The sequence below is a fragment of the Ambystoma mexicanum genome, chromosome 10 (genome assembly GCF_040938575.1).
Source record: "Ambystoma mexicanum isolate Mex_15411 chromosome 10, UKY_AmexF1_1, whole genome shotgun sequence".
Taxonomy (NCBI): Eukaryota; Metazoa; Chordata; class Amphibia; order Caudata; family Ambystomatidae; genus Ambystoma; species Ambystoma mexicanum.
The window spans coordinates 1,085,048,035-1,085,054,501 of record NC_090932.1 but is presented as its reverse complement, the minus strand read 5'-3'; the positions used below and the strand labels follow the sequence as shown (position 1 = coordinate 1,085,054,501).

At 42.1% G+C, this 6,467-nt stretch overlaps 1 long non-coding RNA gene across 1 annotated transcript; it reads left to right on the top strand.

The window, feature by feature from the left end:
- The first annotated feature begins 4,988 nt into the window (after positions 1-4,988).
- On the top strand, positions 4,989-6,467 carry LOC138493285 (uncharacterized). Its single transcript, XR_011276352.1, has 4 exons — positions 4,989-5,105; positions 5,285-5,442; positions 5,546-5,645; positions 6,194-6,467. It is a non-coding gene; the product is annotated as an uncharacterized lncRNA (long non-coding RNA).

Here is a 6,467-nt window from a genome sequence, read left to right as displayed (position 1 = left end):
TCGATATTGCCTTTGAAGGAGGCGGGAAGCCAGTTTGTCAAATGGTCCGCCTGTTGAATTCCATTTCCGCTCAGCTGCCCTACACTTGCATTTAAGGGCAGCCAGATCGGGGTCGTGCCAAGAGTTGCACTTTTTGGAAGGCTTCCATTGGGCCCTCATCACAGGCACATGAGTATCAAGAGTGTTAGAGATATATAGATTGAGGATTGCTGGAGTGGGAGGAGGAGATTAGGTGGAGGCAAAGGCAGCCACTTTCAATTTTTTCATGGGTCTGCTGACTTTGAATCCGAGTGGCCGTGCTGGGTGTGCCGCTGCAAGAGGAGAGATAAATGTGTGTTGAGAGAAGAGAGTGGTCAGTCCAAGAGAGAGAACAGTTCTAATTGAAGTTCTTCCTGTTGCAGTGACCAGCATTCAACACTTAGCTCCCTGGCTAAACTAACCAATAGATAAGCGATTCTACGAATGTGACACCCATATCTGCTGGATAATATGCTCATATATTCTCCCTTTCTGAGGTACTAATGGCTCCAAGGTGCCTGCGTTTATGTCCCATTAAGAGAATGGGGGGCTACAGAGGCTGTACAGCTGTTTGCTCTATGAAGACGCCCTGAAGAGGTGAGCTGAGTCGTCAGGCTGTTTTTGAAAAGGAGACTATCGAGTCTCTTTCTGAACCGAATGTGGCTCTGATAATTATTGATAGAGTATTGCAGAGATTATCCCCTCCAAACACCTAAATCTCTGCCGCCAAATGCGGTTTTCTTCACCCACCTGATGGGGCAGGGAAATATATGTTCACTTTGGAGCTTTGGAGGTGAAAGGGTCAGTTTCCTAATAAAACTGGTGTGTGATGCAGGGTGTTTTCAAAACGATGTTTGCAGTGATTCTAAGGCCAGTGCGATATGACCTCTAGGTCTCAGCCAATGATAAGTCTTTCTTCTTTGTTTTTTGTGCTCTGCTGGTGGTTGGTAAGAGTTAGGGAGATTTTTCAACAACCCTCTGGTAAGATGGGCGAGCACATCCATGCTAAGGGCAAATGGGGTTCAAACCATAAAATACAACAAAATTACTCTATGGGGTAGCAGCTGGTAGGTATGTACAGTTGGGCCCAATAGATACCCCAAGAACTTACACTGTGCATGGATACTCATACCAATTAAATATTCTCTAAATTAGAGAATTATACATCAAGCAACTATACATTCAAGTAAGTTCTTTAGAGTAGAACAGAACGCACAGTAAAATGGTGTATGTATAAAACGCTTAAAGGGCCTTAGTATAAACTCTGCTCCTCCTAAGCTAATAAAATATGGTGTGCCTCTACCTACAAATTCTAACACTAAAGGGTGGGAGGAAAAGGGATTCCTAAGCACACAGGCAAGCATATACACATATCCTAGACTCCCCATGATAGTACATGGGATGAAAAGTTAATCACCACAGCCTCTATAACATTATAGGACACATAAAGCTTAAAGGAAAACTATTAAACGTATATATGTTATTACATAGAGGGAGTGGAAGGGCTAAAACAATTATAAATCTGAACCATAGAAACCCGCAAATATCCAGTAGAATTAAATACACTGTACTGGCACTAGTTAGGCCCCAGTTCACCTCTGGGTTCACTTAGAAACACAGTAACACCATTTGGAACAAAGTTTCCAATGTTATTCTAAGGGAAACAATGAACAGCATTGATAGATTAAATTGAATATCATAGTAAATCACTGATCCCTTCTAAAGTCACTTAACGGAGAACTCAAAGGACCAAGGGGGAGCCAAAATAAATACCAAAGTCCAGATAAATAGTGTTTTCAGTTAGTTTGTAGTAGTGGACAAGTTTGTAAACGTTCTCGCCATAGAACAATTAGTACAAATCCCATAGACAAGCTGTGTTTCTGAAATAAGTTAGGTAAGTACCTGTTCTATCAAACAGTAGCAGCAAAAAAAGCAAACACGCAAGCTTACCCTCCCCCACCAACAAAAGAAGAACCCAGCTGCCGGTTTGAGGCCCCAGCCTTTGGAGAGGGATGGAAGCAGAGTAGATTCACTCCCAATGTAGGTCAAAGACAATGCACCGTCGCAAGGGGACTGAAACAACCCTATGCCCAAGCCCCAGTGGACAAATCCCTTAGGCAAGATGGGTTCTTTGACATAAAGCCAGGTAACTATCTGTTCCACTCTACAGGAGAACGAAAATAAATAAACAACCCCAGGGAACACCAGAGGGACCCCTCAAAAGAAGAGCTCTAGGTGCAGGTGTGAGAGGCCACCCGTTGGGGAGGAATGAAAGCAACGCAGATTCCCTACCAATGAAAGTCAGTGACAATTCACAGTCGCAGGGGGACTGAGGAAAACTCAATGCCTTTGCCCCCAGGGGATTCCTTAAAAAGAATCTGAAGAATATCTGAAGACCCAGGGACATGTACTTACAGTGCATTTCATGATGGAGTTGGTCAGAATTTGGTAAGTAGAGGTATTCTTTTAGGGCTGGGATAGCGCAGAGAAAAAGGGACGTCAACCCACAGCTAGGCGCTGATGACCAAAAGCAGCAATATGCCAAACACCTGAATGGATGTCCCAATATAGAGAAGCAGCACCAGCAATGAAGAAAGCACCAATGGACTTCTAGGTCATTGGGATTAACAAGGTGCAATTCTATGACCTACAGGGTTTCTGCAGACAACGCTATTACTGCATACAAACATTTCTGAAGGGACACTCAACCACATAGTCGAATACCATGAACATGGTACTCAACCAGCCTAAAACGTAGTCTACTATACCAGATTTCCAAAATTCCAGATCTCAGGCACCATTTGTGAGATTCTTTTAGTAATGTCCTGTTAGATCTACTGAATAAGCAAACATATGCATCCATGATGACATACCAATGAGCATCCAGGTTTATTAGTTGTGCGTAATAATTCCAAATAATACAAAAACATCCTGCCTAAAACCTATTCAACTTGCTTGATTGAGACAAAGGTTTTCAACTGATTTAATATACCTCTATTCTTTAATTATGTATCCTACTATGGAATGAGTCCTCTCCATAGTATTTTTAGTGAGCAGTCATGATTATCAAGCCTCAGTTTGCTACCATATATTTAGGCCAACTACTTCAGGGAGTAGTTTATAGCATGTTATGTTATGTGATTTTGTGAAGCGGCCATACAACACAACTCTGGCGGTAGCCACGCTGGTAAAACCACAGGCTGCCACAAGAGTTGTGATTTGTTCTGGCGCCTGGCTCCATGGAAACACCGGGGGATTATGACCCTGTTGTTCCTGGAAGTCAGTCACCAGAAAAATGTAAATCCCCATTCCCATTGAATACCAGAGGACTCAATGGGAATGGGGATGACGGAAGCACCAATACCGTCAATAATGGTGCTGGTGCTTCCTGGAAAGTCTGCGGGCGGGTGCCGTCCAACCCACCAGGTCAGACGTGGTGGGCAGGACGGCAGCCGCCGGCAGACTTGGAGTGTGCCGGTCCGGTAACAACAGTGCCGGTAGGCTTACCGACACCGTAGTTACGGGGCCGGCATGCTCATAATGAGGCCCATTGTGCTTTAATGGCTTTCACCAGTCAAAACTGCCAACTCTATTTGAACAAAGGTATATCAGTCAATTGCCAAAAGCCTGGGAGAAGCAAATGGTCTTCAAGTTTCCCACAAAAGACAGCAAGAGTAGTTAGAGATCCTAAATTAGGTTGGAAAGAGTTACAAAAAGAAAGAGCAAGTACAGAGAAGGCACATAAAGCACGAAACTTAGGAATGACAAGGACAAGGAGGTCTCACAGCCCCACACAAAGATGAGGAGGAGCATATCTCCTGAGGAAACTAGGGGAGGGTTAAAATGGCAATGAAAGACATTACAAAGAGTTTTAAAAATCACCCGATGCTGAACTGGAAGCTAGCGTATGATGTAACGGAGAAGCATGGACCTAGTGACGTAAGAGCAAAAAAAGTTGCAAGATACTTATCCCAAGAACTGACTCCCTCGATCCAAACAACCCTTTGGAATCTTCCGCCAGTTATTGGCCACTATAAATGTGGCCATTGTTCAGTATGTTCCTTGACAAACAATTGTAAAACACTGGATCTCAATGGGATGACTTGGAATCTTAAGTTCTTTTCAAACTGTGCCTCTGAGTGGGTTGTCTATGGCATAAAATGTCCCTGTAATTTACTCTACATAGGAAAAACTAGTAGAATGATAAGACAAAGAATCTGTGAACACAGATCCTGTCTTAAAAATAAAACTGAAAAGAAACCTTTGGTAGCCCATTATACATCAGCCAACCACAAACATACAGAGTTAACATGGTTTGTCATCCAAAAAATTCCATCCTCACCAAGAGGGGGGAATAGAGATTTAACATTAAGTCTGGCAGAAGAAAGATGGATTTATAACCTCAATGCGGTAAATCAAGGTTTAAACTCATCCATTGAATGGAATAGCCTCCTATCCTAAATAGCTGTGGCACCCAATAACCTTTTTGACCTCGCTTCCAGCTTTGTCCATCGTTGGTCGGATGATAATATTTACTGTCATGCCGCTTCTGGAATAAAAGTGTTTTTTACCACACAAAGGCATTTTGGAATAAAAGTGTCTTTTACTACACGGAGGCATTTTGAAAAAAAGTGTTTTCTACCACATTAAGGCATTTTTGTTTTTTTTGGCTTCTTTAATTCCATTGAAACCTCTTTTGTTTCCTCGGCGACTGCCGCAGCCGTTCTCTCATTCTGAGAATAACAGAGAATTTCATCACTGCGAGCGTTTCGGGCTTTTGAAATGTACTCAACCCTTCCCTTGAAATACGCCATTGCTTTAGTAACAGTTTTGGGCAACAACGTTTGCCATGTAATATTCTTTCACTATATGTAAGTAAAACAGCATTTTACATATGGGGAGTATACCTTTAAGCTATACACTTCAGCATACGTGAGATCACATGACTTAGGTCATATGCTTCCAGTGCACTGAACTAGTAATTACGTCAGCACACGTCCTTTAAATCGATCTGTTTGCGCTCTCCACAGTTGGAGTTGAGCCAGCACCCGAAGTTGACGAGTGATTTGTGAACGTCCGAGGCTCAGGTAAGCATGCTTTTCCAGCCGTCCTTTACTACGTGCTCTACTCGAGCCTTTCCTTAGACTTGCACCAAGTGCACAGATGCTGGTTACACCAGAGTGTCATGCAAGCACCCTTTTTCTTTAAAAGATGACACGGAGATGTAATTCGCTTTTTCTCATTTCTACTTAAATCACTTTGCCAGATCTCTATGGACCCCGTGCCATCGTCACATATTGGACACACTTTTCAAACAACCTGTCCAGTATCTTGTTTTTGATGCTCAGCCGCCCGTGTTTCCAAGCGTGACTAATAAAAGAGGTGATTAGTTCCCCGCTTACGGCATTTCACAAGCTGTTTGAGGTAAAACCACACAGCGCACATCCATTATGTAACATTGTTGCACACCCCGGTGTGTTATACGAGTAATTTATTATGTTCGCCCCCGTTCTGTCTTCATCTACAGAGGGGCGTTTACCTCCATCTCCCTTGTGGACACCTTTTGACCTTTCCACTCAGTTTCTCTGTAGAATCAAAGACGCAGTGTTAACGCGGAAAGGGCATTGGTAAGTGAACTAACTGCAAGTTTATTCCAGTTCAGTTTAAAAAAATTTGGCTGACATACCCCCGTTTGAGGGTTTGTAATAATAACCATTCATAGCATATATGGATCTTCTCCTATATAAATAATCATACACAGTTGATACTTAATAAAATGTGAATATAATTCAATATGTTTCATAAATAGGACGTGGTGAACTTTTGCCATTGAATCTACGATTTATGCTGCCAGTGTGCCGCCAGACGTATGTTAATTAATCCTGAGACGGATGAAATTTTGGATCTGCTCCATCACACCCGACCCAGTGGAATTAAGAGATTGTTTCCGAATTTTCTATCACTCAACTATGATTTGTTTGTCTGTCTTAAGTTATCCCATTTTGCAAGGTCACAACAGAACTCATAACTTGTATAGGTTGTAGACTGTGTACTGTCTATTTTTAAACATTTTAAACATTGCAAACCATTTAGACAATATTAATAGAAGCCAATTGCAACTCTTTTAAACCCATGCATTTTGTCCAACTAATCATTTATGCATATGTCTTTTTAGATCCATGATGTCTCTTCTAAACCACACATCAGCTTCACTATAAAGAAATTCTTTGTCCTGAAGATGGCCACTTTACTTATTCCTGAATGGACACCTGAGAACGCGTCCAATCTGACCTTTGGCCGAAACATGTCGACACTCCTTTTCTCTAACAGCGTCTAATTATAGCCGCCATAGTCGAATTTTTCTCTTGTGAAAGTAGGATTGATAAAATTTCCACTCTCCCTATTGTATGTCCTACTGTATAGACAGATGACTCTTGTGTTTTTTGTAA